The sequence below is a fragment of the Callithrix jacchus genome, chromosome 7, assembly GCF_049354715.1.
Source record: "Callithrix jacchus isolate 240 chromosome 7, calJac240_pri, whole genome shotgun sequence".
Taxonomy (NCBI): domain Eukaryota; kingdom Metazoa; phylum Chordata; class Mammalia; order Primates; family Cebidae; genus Callithrix; species Callithrix jacchus.
Genome location: NC_133508.1, coordinates 137,670,032 through 137,686,586, shown reverse-complemented (window position 1 = coordinate 137,686,586; position 16,555 = coordinate 137,670,032). Strand labels below are relative to the sequence as shown.

At 40.5% G+C, this 16,555-nt stretch overlaps 1 protein-coding gene and 1 pseudogene across 19 annotated transcripts in view; both read left to right on the top strand.

The window, feature by feature from the left end:
• The window catches only part of FRRS1 (ferric chelate reductase 1), a 109,614-nt gene that overhangs the window by 38,328 nt on the left and 54,731 nt on the right, over positions 1 to 16,555 (top strand). For 6 of the 19 annotated variants that reach the window (XM_009001769.6, XM_078332600.1, XM_054236582.2 and 3 more), the window contains exon 1: positions 13,962 to 13,990. The exons of the other annotated variants lie outside the window; for them this stretch is intronic. The gene's annotated coding sequence lies outside the window, so the exon portion shown is untranslated. Of the gene's footprint in view, positions 1 to 13,961; positions 13,991 to 16,555 lie in introns of those variants that run through there. 19 annotated transcript variants of the gene reach the window in all.
• On the top strand, positions 2,306 to 2,454 carry LOC118143293 (U4 spliceosomal RNA; annotated as a pseudogene).

Genomic DNA, 16,555 nt, shown 5'->3' with positions numbered 1-16,555 from the left:
AGACCTACTGAATCATATTCTCTTGGGGAGAAGCCCAGGAACCTGCATTTAAACAAGCATAAGACTAAAAGTACAAAAGGCTTATTGGAAAACAAAACCGCCCCAGGTAGTTCTTGTGAACCTGGAAGCTGCTCTCTGAGAGTCTTTGTTCATGGAAGCATAGCAATATTTCCTCTAGTGGTTGTCTAACTTGCCTCAGGATCCCCTGACAGGCTCCCTAAAAGAATTACTAGGTCCTACCTCAGAGTTCCTGAGTCAGGAAGACTGAGGTGAGCCTCAAAAACGACATGTCTAACAAGTTCCCACTAGTTGGTGGACTACACTTTGACAACCACTGGGCCAACCTTGTAAAATAGGGCCCTTAAAAATATAATTAAGAAATGTGGCCTCTGTTGTTCCCTCATCTTCATTTTCAGTTTCTTCCCTGAAAATTTTTTTTTTGAGATGGAGTCTCACTCGGTTGCCCTGGCTGGAGTACAGTGGCACAATCTTGGCTTACTGCAGTACCCTCCTCCCGGGTTCAAGTGATTCTCCCGCTTCAGCCTCCTGAGTAGATGGGATTACAGGTGTCCACCATGCCTGGTTAATTTTTTTTTTTTTTTTTTTAGTAGAGATGGGGTTTCGTTATGTTGGCCAGGGTGGTCTCGAACTCCTGACCTCAGGTGATCCACCTGTCTCGGTCTCCCAAAGTGCTGGGATTACAGGCATGAGCCACCTGTCCCTGGCCCCTGCAAAATTTTTAATTCAAGCTTTTATGATGTTGGCCAATCACAGAACTGCTTTAGCTGAGGTTAATTTGACCCTATGACAAAATTTAGAGATACCAAAAAGCCTCTTTAAAATTTTAATTTTGAAAGACTTTTCAGGAGGTCTCATTTTTTAGGTGGGGGTGGCAGGGGTTTTTTTTTTTTTTTTTTTACAGATGAAAGGCATTTAAGTAAAATTTAAAAAAGGCCTTTTGACATTGTGTACTTGATGCTTCTGTCTCTGCCCATAACAAATCTCGTTTTTGTTACCATGAGCTGAATGAAAGAAGTAAATCTGCCCCAATTCGACATCATTAATTCCATCTGTTTGTCATTTCTGACTCAAAAACTTCCTCCATACCTTGCCTGATATGGAGAACAAATAATTGAATTGTCTGATAAGTCTGCCAATAAACTTTCCAGAAACATCATGTTGAATAGTCCGCACTATATGAATTTTGTGGTTTGTCTAAACACAACATTTTCCCCTTCTGTAGTTGTATGAAAAAACAAATATTGTTAGCATAGTAGATACATTGTTATAAAATACCAGAAAGGAAAAAAAATCGGTATCTTTTTTTTTTTTGAGATGGAGTTTCGCTGTTGTTACCCAGACTGGAGTGCAATGGCACGATCTCGGCTCACCAAAACCTCCGCCTTCTGGGTTCAAGCAATTCTCCTGCCTCACCCTCCTGAGTAGCTGGGATTACAGGCACGCGCTACTGTAGAAATGGGGTTTCACCTCGTTGACCAGGATGGTCTCGATCTCTTGACCTCGTGATCCACCCGCCTCCGCCTTCCAAAGTGCTGGGATTATAGGCGTGAGCCACCGTGCCCAGCCAAAAAATTGGTATCTTTTAGCTGAGAACAACCAGTACGCTGATAAATGACTGTATCAGGATTTCATTTGCATGTTAGTCCACAGAGTAGCCCAGAACCCTAAATTTATTCATAAAATGTTGATTATTGGTCATTCCTCATACATGTAGCTTTTGACATGTGTGTCTAATTATTTGCTCTTTGAATTTTACTAAAACTGGCTGTACACAGAGACTCAGGCCTGTAATCCCAGCACTTTAGAGGGCTGGGACAGGAGGATTGCTTGAGTGTGGGAGTTCAAAACCAGCCTGGGTAAAATAGTGATAACCTGTCTCTACAAAAAATTTAAAAATTAGTTGGAGATGGTGGTGAGTGCCTGTGGTCCAGCTACTAGGGAAGCTGAGGTGGGAGGATTGTTTTAGCCTGGGAGATGGAGGTTGCAGTGAGAGACCTAGATGGTGCCACTGCACTCTAGCCTGGGTGACAGCAAAACTCCGTCTCAAAAAAAAAAAATTATCTCCTAAATTTTTGTAAAGTTAACATTTTGTCCCCCCCAGGGGAGGAGAAAACATCAAGAAAACCAAAAGAGAAATATCTAAAACATCCCTTCTGTTCTGTGGTTTTCAACCACTTTGGGGTTTAAACCACAGATCTATTCCCTTAGAATAAAATAGTATACTTGTTTAAAAAAAGGAAAGAATGAAAAGAAAATAAAAAACATTGTGATAAATGTGATCTCTAGTTTTGTGCAGGGGCAATATCATACTATTGTAGCCAATGAGGTTTATTAAAAGTGTGATTATTGCTCATTGAAAACTTTTCCCAATACCCCTCCATGACAACTAAAAATATAGTCAGCATTGGCAATTTTTGAATTTGAAAGTATATATAGAGACTGAACAAACAAACAAAAAAAGAAATGTGGCTTCTTCCTTGGCTAAAAACTTTAACATAACATGGACTTGAGAAAAACATGGTCCATTTTTCTTGTTCTCTCTATCTGTATTCACCAACTTTCCTTGTTGATCAGGGTTAAGTGAAATAGCACTGGTTGTTGTTTCCCTTGCCCTCGGAGGGGTAAAGTTATCCATAATTCAAATCAAGAATTTATCCAATGCTCTATTTTTAGAGAATTATTGCCAGCATCTTAAAATACCTCATCATAGGCCAGAGAAGAGCAAACTTGGCCCTCTCGTGCAGCAGAAAACAGTCTGTTAGCGGTTTAGACCTGGAGGAGGCAGCTGAGAGTGTTTGGTTACCAAACAGCTTTCCAAAGCACCTGGATAACGGGTGTGATCAGTACGCAACTCTGTTGCTGGCTGATGGCAGGGAAGAGACTGGAGTGAGAATGACAGGTGAGTGGTGAAAGAAAGAGAAACAAAACCAGGCTAGGATTGGAATATGTAAAAAACTCTGATTGCTGTGCTAGAAGCCAAACTAGATTTAGGCTGAATGCAGTGGCTCACACCTGTAATCCTAGCACTCTGGGAGGCTGAGGCAGGTGGACTGTTTGAGCCCAGGAAGGAGTTCAGGACCAGCCTGGGCAACATAGCAAGACCTCATTTCTACAAATAATAATAATAATAATAAATTAGCCCAGCATGTTGTGGTGTGGGCCTATAGTCCCAGATTCTTGGGTGGCTGAGGTGGGAGGATCGCTTAGGTCTAGGAGGTTGAGGCTGCAAGTGAGCTGTGATTGCACCACCGAACTCCAGCCTGGAAATAGAGTGAGACCCTGTCTCAGAAAACAAAACAAAAACAAAAAAAAACAAACTAGATTTGCCAAGAAATAGGAAAATCAGATCATTAGATCTTGATTGTTTATCAAGGTGAAACAAGGCAAAGTAAAATAGCAAGTCTGAATTCTTAGTCTCCTAAGGAAGCATTTCATCTCTATCTTATACATGTCATATGTGCTGATGTGGCCAGGCGCAGTGTCATAGTCTTATGCCACTTTGGTTACTTTTATTAGGAACATGCCATTCATGTCATTTGTGCGACTGGCTTGTCTCGTTCCCACGATATCACTTGCTTCTATTTCTACTTCCTTTTATCCCTCAAGTGCTTTCTTTGAGACAGGACCTAGCTCTGTCAACCAGGCTGGAGTACAGTGATGATTGTAGCTCACTGCAACCTCAAACGTTTGGGCTCAAGTGATTCCTCTACCTCATCAGGACTACAGGCAGGGTCCTGATGGTTATTTTATTTTTTTTTAGAGGCAGGGTCAGGGTCTTGCTATGTTGTCCAGGTCTCAAACCTCTGACCTTAGGTGATTCACCACCTTGGTCTCCCAAAGTGTGAGTTACAGGCATGAGCGACTGGGCCCTGCCTCAAGTGCTGCTTATTATGCTCCCAAACTTGGGGACTGGAGCGGGGGTTGTGGAAAATGTGAGGTTAATACCGGTCAAGTGCCATTCTTCTCTTTTTAAAAATCATATATGTATTGTTTTGTTAAAGGATATTCTTCTGTTTTATCATTCATTCATGCAACAGGCACTTAAATGCCTGCTGTGCGCTAGACACTGCTATCAATACAAAAGAAAATAAAGGCAATATAAAAACGTTCTACATTTTCAAAAGTAATGGGGCCAGTTGTGGTGGTTCACACCTATAATACTAGCACTTTGGGTGGCCAATATGGGAAGATCACTTCAGTCAGGAGTTTGAGACCAGCCCGGGCAACATAGTGAGACACTCTCTCTATTAATTTTTTTTTTAATTAAAAAATATAAAGAATAATGTGGGGAGGCATGTAAAACAGTAAGTGCAGAAAAAAGTCATAGATGACAGGAGGGAGAGTGGACAGAGTGTAGTGGGAAATAAGGAAGGAATGGCTGATTCTATTGGAAGTTTCATGGAAGACTTTATAGAGAAGATGATTTCTGAATTAGATCCTGACCCACCGGTTCAGCAGCATTCAATGTGGGAGTCTGGGGGGGATGCCATTGAAGGAAGGGGAGCAGTGTGAACAAAAGTACCAATGCATGATAGGGCTTGCACATTCGGGGAATTGAAAGCAGTTTAGTTTGACTGGTGCTCGGTTTCCCTGAGGATAAATAGAAGAGGTTGATAGAACAACTGTGTCATCATAGCAACAAATTAGATGCAAAGTTGGCCTCAAACAGCAGTAGGGACATCTTTTTCTTACAAACGAGGTGTAGATATAAACAACTTGTAGGGGTGGAGGTAGATAGTTGAAGGAGTGGACCCCTGCTTAACATTAATTTTATCTAATTTGCTGAGAGGAGGTGGAGCATGTGTATGTGTTGAGGTGGTTAGGTGGGTGGAGTAAGCTACAGGGATTCATAAAATGTTCTTGGTTGGGTGTGGTGGCTCAATGCCTATAATCCCAGTGCTTTGGGAGGCTGAGGCAGGAGAATCACTTGATGCCAGGAGTTCGAGACCAGCCTGGGCAACATAGCAAGACCCTATCTCTAAAAACAATGTTTTTAAATCAGCTGGGCATGGTGGTGAGGCAGGAGAATAAGGAATTAGGGTAACAAAGGGTTAAGGCAGAAGCAAAGAAACAGCAGGTGCAGACAGTTCTAGGCAAGATTAGACAGCATATAGGCCACATCAGCACTCCTGTGATAACAAGACAGAAGTTTCCACTTCAGCTTCTGATTGACTGCATGTCAAGGCTCTGCTTCAGCTTCTGGTTGGTGGTGGGCCAGTCCTTCAGAGGGTGTAACCAATGGGAGGCTTCTAAAGGGCACCTAGGGGTTTTACCAAATTCTTTTAGCTTTGTATAAAGACCCTGGGGAGCATTGTGATTGGGGGGTTCTTGAGCTGCTTGCTTGAGGCTGCTCCCACTCTGAATTGTACTGTTGCTTTGATAAATCTGTGCCATCGTTACTCCATTCTTTTGTTATTTTGTTTGTTATTCATTGCTCCTTTTGTGGCTTTGTGCATTTTATTCAATTCTTTGTTCAACACCAAGAACCTGGCCAGCTCACAGTCAAGACTTTCTATCTGGTAACAGTGGCATATGTCTGTAGTCCCAGCTACTCAGGAGGCTGAAGTGGGAGGATCCCCTGATTGAAGTGGGAGGATCCCCTGAGCTTAGGAGTCTGAGGCTGCAACGAGCTATGATCATGCTGCGCACTCCAGCCTGAGTGATAGAGTGAGACCCTGTCTCTTAAAGCAAAACAAAACTTCCCTGGCCAGGCGCGATGGCTCACGCCTGTAATCCCAGGACTTTGGGAGACTGTGGCGGGTGGATCACAAGGTCAAGAGTTCAAGACTAGCCTGGCCAAGATGGTGAAACCTCATCTCTACTAAAAAAATACAAAAATTGGCTGGGCCTTGTGGTGGGTGCCTGTAATCCCAGCTACTCAGGAGGCTGAGGCAGAGAATCACTTGAACCCAGGAGGCGGAGGTTGCAGTGAGCTGAGATCGCGCCACTGCACTCCAACCTGGGTGATGGAGCAAGACTCCATCTCAAAAAACAAGAAAACAAAACAAAACAAAACAAAAACCAACTTCTCCATACTTTCCTCCACTCGGCCATGGTTTTCTATCTTTTGTCAGTCTATTTCATGACATCCAACCTCAGAAATTATTTTTTGATCTTGCGGAGGATGACAAAGGATTTGACAAAGGAAAACAGGAGTTCGTTCCTAGTGCCAAAAGTGCAAGGGAGATGAAATGAATGAGGAATGAATAGATGAAGAGCAATGGAAAGCATGAGCCTGGAAGCCTGGCTAACTAGTCTTTTTATGTGAAAAGGAATGGAACAAAATCCTATAGCATCACAAAGGCAGAAGCTAGGAAGAAAAGGGCTGGAGGTGGTTGCAAATGATCCAGAGACATCTTGGTTATGCAAAGAGGTGCTGTATGTATAATTGTAGGTTAAGGACACAAGCATATAGTTGGCTTTGCTGCTGCAGTGGCAAGTGAGCATTTTGATGCATTGGATCTATGTGACAATAGGCATATAATCCTGTGAATGCCCTGCGATGTCTGGAAGGGTTGCAGCTGTCATTGTTAAAAAGAAAACAATCTTAATACTAGCCAGTGTTGAGGCATGCTCATGTAGCCCAGAGACTGTTGGAAAAAAATATTTCTTTCAGGTTGCCTCCCAGTCCATGCAGAGCTAGCATTGGATGGGCATTTTGGAGTTCTCACTCATTTCTAGCCTCCTTTCCTCATTTTTCCCCACCTCTCTCTACTGCTACCCCACTCCCATCTTCATGCATGCACCCTGGGTACTGATTCCATGCTGGTGATGCTCTGTAAGATCAAGTTTGAGAACACTGTCTCTGACATTGAGTCCTTCAATTCTCCTAGTCATAGGCTGAGAGCTTTTAGATTATTTCAATATTTTTAATATTTATACGCTCTTACAGATTTTTTTTTTTTTTGCCTTTTTTTGGAGAAAGATTTCCATCAGGATAAAAGAATTGAAGGAACAGGAGTGAGTGATCAGAAAACCATGTACAGCCATACCAATTTCTGGAAAGAGCTTAGTAAAATGTGCATGACTATTTTAACAGTTGATTCGGGCTCTTTCATTGCCAGGGAAGGATGGGTGAGAGTTTGTGAATTCCAGGCAAAGGGATGGCGTTAGGAGAGGCATTGACTTAAGAAATAGCAGAAGATGTGCCATGGATTATAAGCAGTTGACTGTTACTGGAGCATAAAATGTGAGGCAGGGTGTGGTGATGCATGCCTGTAGTCCCAGCTACTCAGGAGACTGAGGCAGGTGGCTGGCTTGAGCCTGGGAGGTGGAGATTGCAGCAAGCTGCAATTGCACCACTGCACTCCAGCCTGGGTGACAGAATGAGACCATGTCTTAAAAAAAAAAAAAAGTCAGAAGACAAAAAAATATTGCACTGAACCTTTTAGGAGAATCTGGGAGTTTGCAGAGTAGGTGGTGGTCATTCCATTTGATCTTCAAAAAGTTTATTTTTCTAATTTTTAAATTATTTTTCTTTATTGTTCATTCCATTTTATCTTACTAGGAGGTTTTGATTGGTTTATGGCCAGGCCACTGTTGCATAAAAAGTAACAGAAGACTTCTGTGTGTCATTCCAGAATGCATCTGGACCACCACTCCTATCCTGTTCCGTTACTGCTTACTCCTGCTGTTCTTGGGTCTCAAGATTCCTTATTTTGGCCACTTATTTTCATGCTTGTTTTCCTAGTGGTTGCTTTGATTAATGACCAAATTTAGATTTGCTCTTTTTATTCTGATAGTCAAAGTTTACCCAATGGAGAAAAAGGATTCTTGAAAATAGTTAAACTACCAGCTTTCATGATAAATGTTACCCTGACTATATATTTTGTGCATAACAAACTGACTTTTTACTCAATCAGTAAATCAATTCTTATTCTTTTGGAGAGTATAGTTTCTTTCAGTACTGAGACTGCAAAGAACAGTCTCTTACAACAAAGAAATCTCTCTCTCTCTCTTTTTTTTTTTGAGATGGAGTCTCCTTCTGTCACCCAGGCTGGAGTGCAGTGGCTCAATCTCAGCTCACTGCAAACTCCATCTCCCTAGTTCAAGTGATTCTCCTGTCTCAGCCTCCCGAGTAGGATTACAGGCACACATCACCATGCCTGGCTAGTTTTTGTATTTTCAGTAGAGATGGGATTTCACCACATTGGCCAGACTGATCTTGAACTCCTCACCTCAAGTGATCTGCTTGCCTCGGCCTCCCAAAATGCTGGGATTACAGGCATGAACCACCATGCCAGGCCAGAAATATCTCACTTGAAAAGAATTAATGGAAGGCCATGTCCTATCCCACCAAAGAGCTATCTTCTATGCATTTGCATTGGAGTAGACTTTTATGAGTTCAGATAATCTCTAAGTGGCTTTATGATTTTAAAAAAAGTGGTGAAAATTGCGAAAGTTGCAGATACCAGGATGAAATCACTTTTGTCAGACTTAGACAAAATAGGACCAGGAAGCCCTCCTGAAAGAAAAGGAGTTTCATGCTTACAGGTCTGAGATAAGAACTATTTCCAAGAACTGTCTAACATCACTTTCTATCCTTCACACGTCTCCTCCTCTGATAGTTTATCATTAGGCATTCTTCAGGCCTGCAGAAATGCAGATAAGATGATCTTAGAAGAACACTTGCCCAGTAATGGCATTTCTACCAAAGAAATGACAACAGCTCTGCCTCTGGAAACAGTGAACTGTTTATAAGCAGTTTACAGAAATCGTTTTTTCTAATAATAGCTTCCCTTGCCCTTCCCGAGCCAAAGGCCCTGATGGCTTGCCATTTCATACATTCCAGATTACAATCTTTATTTCTATTTTTGAGTAAACGCAACACAGTTAGAGGAAATTTCCTCGTGTTTTTTTTTTTAGGTGGACAAATTATTTTGAAGAGTTTAATTGTATCTAGATTATTCAAAACTGGGTTTCAGTAATAAGGTTAGCTCTTTTTGGAAGACACAGACAGCTTTAGCTAGGGGTAAGGATGAAAGGTTGGATATTCTTCAGGATCTGTTATAGGGAGGTCACAGTATTTTGAGTAAGGATTGGGTTGTGTTTAGCGGAGCATAAGGTAAGGTGACCTTCAACTGGTGGGTAAGAAAAATATGAAGAAAGATGTTACTACCACTAATTGAATGTTGAGAACGGCTTTATGTTGTCAGAGAGTAAAATATGGATTTACTGACCAGTGTTTGATCAGCAGTCCATGGATAATTCTGGAACAATGTATTATTTATAGCACTGTAAAGAAGGGACATTTCATTTACAAAGCCACCATCAAAACTTTTTAATTTGACTTCCATTTATTAAATACTTATTTTTGTGCCAAGCACTGTGCTTTACAGAAATTATTTCATTTGGCCATCTGTTATTTGGTAAACGCACCTGATAGCAATAACTTAAGCATATCCTGAGAATGACCCTGTTGCAGACTCACCTGAATGTGTGTTCGGGGTTCCAAGGTAGGGAATCCAAGAGTGGCAAACCTGGAGATTAATTCCCTGTCTATGAGAAACATCTGTGCCCCTGTCCATCCTACGGAACACAGGCCGTGTGGGGGATTGAGGCCCTGAATTTTGGGCTGAATGATGATTGCCAGGTGGAGCTTGTTAGGGGGAAGGTGCGAAGTGAAAATGCCATATAAACTGTGTGCTTTTTGCAATTGGCTGAGTTCTCCTGTAGCCACTGACCTGTATGTAAGGTGGGTCTCCTGTGTATCCTAGTGCCTCTGGGCCATGGGGTTATCCAGTCCAGGCTACTGCCATCGGACTCTCCCCCATGTGTAAGCCCAGGTAAAACCCCATATCTCATTTGCTCTGGATCTCTTTGTCAGCCTCTTGAACCTGCTGCCATCCCCACTGGAGCCAATAGAGGTTTGGCACAACATCTCTTTGTGGAATCTGGACATTCATTCGTGCAGTAATAAGTAATAAATAGATAAGAAAACTTTTTTTTAGCATAGGGGTTACAAGATACGGGTTATACTTGAGAAAGATTAGCTATCCCAGGCCGGCGCAGTGGCTCACCCCTGTAATCCCAGCACTTTGGAAGGCAGAGGCAGGTGGATCACCTGACATCAGGAGTTTGAGACCAGCCTGGCAAACATGGTGAAACCCCGTCTCTACTAAAAATACAAATATTAGCTGGGTGTGGTGGCACACACCTGTAATTCTGGCTATTCAGGAAGCTGAGGCAGGAGAATCACTTGAGCTGGGGTGGTGGAGGTTGCAGTGAGCTGAGATTGCGCCATTGCACTCCAGCCTGAGTGACAGAGTGAGACTCTGTCTCAAAAAAAAAAAAAAAAAAAAAAGAAAGATTAGCTATCCCATAGTGTGTGGGATAGCTAATTAGGTGCGGAGAAACTGGAAGCACTTAGTAGTTAATGACTATAGTTCAGTTGAGACTACAGTCTAGTACATAAACCAGAATAGTGGCAGTGGAGATGGAGAAGAAGGGGTAAATTTGGCTGTTTGGGTAAGATGACCATAATTAAAGGCCAAGTGAGAATGAATTTATTTTGGATGCTGGGTTTTGAATTTATTGAGTTGAGGCTGTGTCTAATCAGCTGGAGATGTTCTCTTTGAATGTAAACTTGTTTGAAATGCTGAATGAAATAGGGCAGGGAAGTTCCTAAGTTTGGTCCATCAGACCTCATTCAGACTTGGCAGTGGCACTCAGTGGAGACGATGGTTTTGGTTTAGGATCCTATCCGTCACTTCACTGTCTGATCTGGAGCAATTTACTTAGCCACGCAGGTCTTAACACTCTCAGCTGTAGGATGTTCATAATAGACAGGAATAATATAGGTGCCTTAGTTAAAATGGGTGCTCAATAAATGATAATTATTGTTCTTACTGTACTTTATTTGCCTTCTATATGCTCATTTTCTCATGAATACACAGTAAAGTTTGCCAGTGGCTACCTGAGGTGTTACATAATGTCACAAAAGATTGAATGCAGAAGCAGATATGAGAATCCTACTTTCTTCTATTAAGCCAGACATTAAAGAGATTTGCAACAATTTAAACAATGATACTTTTTCTTTTTTTAAGACTAGTCAAGTGCTATACTTTTCCATTAATTTTTTATTGTTGAAAAACAATCATATAAGCAACAGTGAACATACTGTGCTAACATAATTATTATTGTCACTTAAAAACACATTTATGAATATTTAACTTTTCTGTTAATTTTTAATATAAAAATATTAATAGCACCCACATAAAGAAACATCTCTGGTGTACATAATAATCTTTCAAAGTTGTAAGGAACCCTGAAATTGAAAAAGCTTGAGAACTGCTAATATAGAGGCATGAGAGTGGTAACCAGTAGGGTAGCTTTAACTTCTTAGGATCTAAGCTCCACTGAACTCATTTTAATAAAATTGGTCTATTGTGACAACTGACAAGAAATTGATGAAGAGTCTAGTAGAGGTGATCTGGAAGGGAATGATAGGGTGGAATTATAGCTGGGACATGGAGAGAAATGATAGGCCTAGAAAGGGTGGTTTTATATTTATTTATTTATTTAAGGCAGAGTCTTGCTCTGTTGGCCAGACTGGAGTGGGAGTGGTGTAATCTCGGCTCACTGCAACCTCTGTCTCCCAGGTTCAAGCAATTCTGCCTCAGCCTCCTGATTAGCTGGGATTATAGGTGCATGCCACCTCATCTGGCCAATTTTTGTATTTTTAGTAGAGATGGGATTTCACCATCTCGACAAGGCTCTTCCTGAACTCCTGACCTTGTGATCCACCTGCCTCGGCTCCCAAAGTGCTGGGATTACAGATGTGAGCCACTGAGCCAGTGAAAGTGTTGTTTTATACAGAGCTAGCCTCTCTCTTTATTCAGTTGTTTCCACTGTGTTGTACCACTTCCTAAGAGTGCTTTAGGATGAAGGATTCTGACAATATAGTCGAAGAGTTTTTGTTTTGTAGACATATCATACCTTTGGCATGCAATTGGGACAGTTTCTGGAAAGGGTCTGTTATCTGCAGAAGGCTCACCACTTGAGGTTTTGAAGAACTGAAGATCAGATGACTTAGTTTAAAACTATTCATGTTCCCAGCAGCTTTAGGATAGCAAACCAACTCTGGGTCATCTTTATTTAAAGCCTCTCTTTAAAATCCTGTGGAGAGGGGCTTTTGTTAATTGTGACTAGCTCTTTGGGAGAAAGAGTAATATGATGGTGTTCCTTTCTCTGTTCTGTCTTTAAAGATGGTTTAAAGAATTTACTGGGGTTGACTGATAACCAGGATTTACAGGTCAAGGCATGGGTCATAATCTATTTTCTAGTCTGCACATGTTGAAAGCAGCTTTGCAAAAAAATTATAACTGAGGAAATTATGACAGTGAATGAGATCAGACCTAACTGACTCCATCTTTCTTTTAACCTTTAAGTTGTCCCTGTTCATTCCTGGTCATAGCCAAACTAACTTTGGGAAGAAATCCAGTTCATGTTTTGTTTCATGAAACAAAATTGATAATGAAAGCCCCTTCCTGAATAGATTTCCTGCTTGTCTGGGGACCAGTCTGCTTTTGCAGGACCAACAAATTAGCTACAAGATTAGAAATAACGATTTAGGGGTCATGTAGCCTTTGGCTCCAAGAGTCTGAACCTCTCCTGGGGATAACATCATTATTGTAGAACCTAAGATTAGTGCTTGAGATATTTTGGAGACCCTGCACTTGGTGGATCAGCTGACACTACCTGGACTGGTAATCTGGCTCAACCACTTCTGCCATCCCACCCAGGAACAGAAGACAGCAAGAAAACCTCACTTCAGCCCTGGCATAATTCCATCTCCAACCTGACCAATTAGTATTCCCACTTCCCAAGCCCCTACCCACCAAATTATCTTTAAAAATTCTGATACCTAAATCCTGGGGAGACTGTGTTGAGTAATAATAAAACTTAAGGGGCTGAGCACGGTGGCTCATGCCTGTAATCCCAGTACTTTTGGAGGCTGAGGCAGGTGGATCCTGTGGTCAAGAGATCAAGACCATCCTGGCCAACATGGTGAAACCTTGTCTCTACTGAAAATACAAAAATTAGCTGGGCGTGGTGGCACAGGTCTGTAGTGCCAGCTACTCGGGAGGCTGAGGCAGGAGAATCTCTTGAACCCAGGAGGCAGAGGTTGCATGAGCTGAGATCACACCAGTGCACTCCAGCATTGGGTGACAGAGCAAGACTGTCTCAAAAACAAAACACAATAAACAAAAAACAAATAAAACTTTTGGTCTCCTGGACAGCCAGCTCTGTGTGAATTACTCTTTCTTCACTGCAATTCCCTTATCTTGATAAATCGGCTCTGTCTAGATAGGGGGCAAGGTGAACCCACTGGGCAGTTCCAATGCCACTCAAGCTCTGAAATGAGAAGTTTAATATTTTCAATTACATTAAAGAGAAGAAAACAAGTAAAAAACAGAAAAACAAAATAAAAAGTAGGATTTAAAAATACAATTGCATTGTTTTTTTCTAGCCCTGAAATTTTTCTTTTACAAAATAATCTTGTGAGACAGATTAAAGGCTTAAAAAGAAACAAAAACAAAACTTCTAAATGTCAGGGTGAAATCTGCAAAATACAAGATTTCTTTTGCATTTTATCAGTCACACTTCAGAAAGGTTTCAGTTCTATGCAATCTAATCTTTTTCCACTTTTTAAAAGTGAATTTGCTTTTGCTTAGCACTATTTTAGAACAGGTAGGTATTTTCAAATAGTTTTGCAATTAAAGACAAAAAGTATAATTTTTGCGGTGAAATAATGACTAGTTTGCGAATAGTGTCCCCTTGTGTAAAACAGAATTCTTAATTCTCAGAAATGGAGTCCTAAAACTAGTACTGGTCTTGCAAATCAAGTTTTGCAGCTTTGGGAAAGGTTCCCTTTTGGCTCACAGCTTAACTGGCTCCGCCCAGCTGCTGAAATGTGATAAAGTTGTAAAAAAACCGGAAGTTGGCTAGGCTGCCTTCGCTTCTCAAGGTAAGTGTCCCTTCTTTTTCTTAATGTCAAAGCTCTTTGCAAAGCGTTAAAAATCGAATCCAGCTTAGCGACAGACTAGAAAACCAGCGCTTGTGTTGACCAGGGCAGTCGGCCAGGAAGAATGAGTGCTTTATTCCCAAACTATGTTCTGGAGCTTGAATTGAGCTAATGAGCGTTCACTAACAAATTAGGTTAATATGTCCCGAGACATTGACTAACAAGCTTTATTGCCAAGAAATGGGTGGTTATAAGCAGAGACGTGTTTGGGATCCTGAAAATCATAGACTTTATTCTTGCAGTAGTTTTTTGTTTTTAATTTTAAATTTAAAACTACGGGAATTCTTCCTTTTTGTATCTAAAGCTAATGGCACAATTACCTATATATGGGTTACTTAGAGCCTTATTTGGTTTTTAAAGTGTCTTTTTATCTAGAACTCTTAGTCTCCTTGCCCCTACTCCCTAACCCTGGTGTATCCTTAAAATTTCAGAAAGACTCCAGGGTGACAAGGTGTTGTCTCTGCACTTACTTTTGTGTGTGCTTGTCATGCTGCCCTAAAGGGGAAAGGGGATTTTCCAAATTGTAAATGTGTTGTTAGGAATATTTCTTAACATAGCTAAACTTTTCAGTTTAGATATTTTCATTTGCTTTCGTATTTTTAAAAAGTGGTAATATTTGATTATACTTAGAACAGAGGTGGGGGGCTTAATCTGATCTATCAGTTTATTGGAAACAAAGGCCTTTTAAAAGAAGTTTTTCTATTGAGCTGGCACAATGGCTCATGCCTGTAATCCCAGCACTTTGGGAGGCCAACGTGGGCAGATCACCTGAGGACATGAGTTCAAGGCCAGCCTGGCCAACATGGAGAAACCCCATTTCTACTAAAAATACAAAAATTAACCAGGCGTGGTGGTGCATGCCTGTAATCCCAGCTACTAGAGAGGCTGAGGCAGGAGAATTGCTTGGACTCGGGAGGCAGAAGTTTCAGTGAGCCAAGATCGTGACATTGCACTCCTGCCTAGGCAACAAGAGCAAAACTCTGCCTGAAAATAAATAAATAATAATTAGAAAAATGATTTTGTTGGGTTGGAGAAGTGAGTTTTAATTCATCATTTAGTTAGCCAGTATGTTCATTTTTTTGGTGAAGTGTGCTGTTTCACACCTGTCCAATTTTTTTAACATCAGATTTTCTCATAATTCATGTAACAATCACATTGCATGAGTACTGTTTTGAGGGTTGTCTGCTAGTCAGAATGAAAAGAGATGATCAATGTGTAGGACACCTTTACTGATACCCAGAGGTTTACCGTAAGACAAATCACCAAATGTGGCAGAAAAGCATGATAAAATTTATTAGGAAAAGCTAAAGCTTATGGAGTGAAGTTATTTCAGTTTGCTGGAATTAGGCAAGATTCCAAGAAAGGAAGACAATTTTATATGGGGAGATTTTGATAATGCTCATCATTTTGCTAGATATTTTGGAGATACTATTTTATTTAATCCTCATGCAAGCCCTTGATATTGGTGTCATTGTCTCTAACAAGTGAGAAAACTAAGGCTCAGTGAGGTTAAATAATTTGCCCAGGGTCACTAAGGTTGTGCTTGCTCTAGTACATAAATGGACAGATTTAAACCTAGGTCTGTGATATTTCGAAGTCCATACACTTCATTGTATCATAGGACAGTAGTTTAAATGGATCGTGAGAGAGAGGAAAAGGTCTTCTTTATTAAAACAAATAAAAATAGTAAAAGTAATATAGAATATTTAAAAATAGAAAAAAGAAAAAATCTAACCACCTTCAAATCAGTTTCTGTATGGTCTTTACATTTGCATACTTTGTAGTGTTTTTTAAAATTATAAAACACTACATGCTTTAAAAGATGTACATTATAAAGGGGATTATAGAAAGGAAGCCCACTCCTCTTCCCATCCTGAAAACACATACCTTCGTAAGTGGTAAACAATGTTGAGAACAATTGGAAGCATGTATAGAGGTTTTTTTCTTTTCCTTTTAAGTTATGTATATTTTGGTACATTCCATATCATTTTGCAGTTTTGTTGTTTTGATTCCTCAGTGGAGCATGAGGATGTGTCCTCTTAAGAAATTGCAGATTCATGTCTTGGGATTTTTGTGAAATGAGTTCATACTTGGAAAGTACTTAAAACGATGCTATCTCCTAGAATGCACTCAATAATTACTAGCTGATGTATTCATTTTCTGTTTATTCTATTCATTCTTGTTAGTGGATAACCAGTATTACATCATTTGGGTATAGTCTAGTTTGTTTTTGTAACCACTTAAATTATCCAACATTTTTGCTATTGGAAATAATTCTTGCATAACTGTATCGGATTTTCTGTAAGATACATTTCTAAAAGTGAAATTTCCAGATCAGAGGATAAGCATCTTTAGTTTACTAAGATATTGTTAACATCTAAAAATATTGTTAACATCTAAAATTGTTTACCATTGTCCCTGTGGATGAGAGAGCTCATTTCTTCACATCCTTGCTTATGTCGGATATTATTACTCTTTTGCATATTATGTGAGATCATGGGGAATACA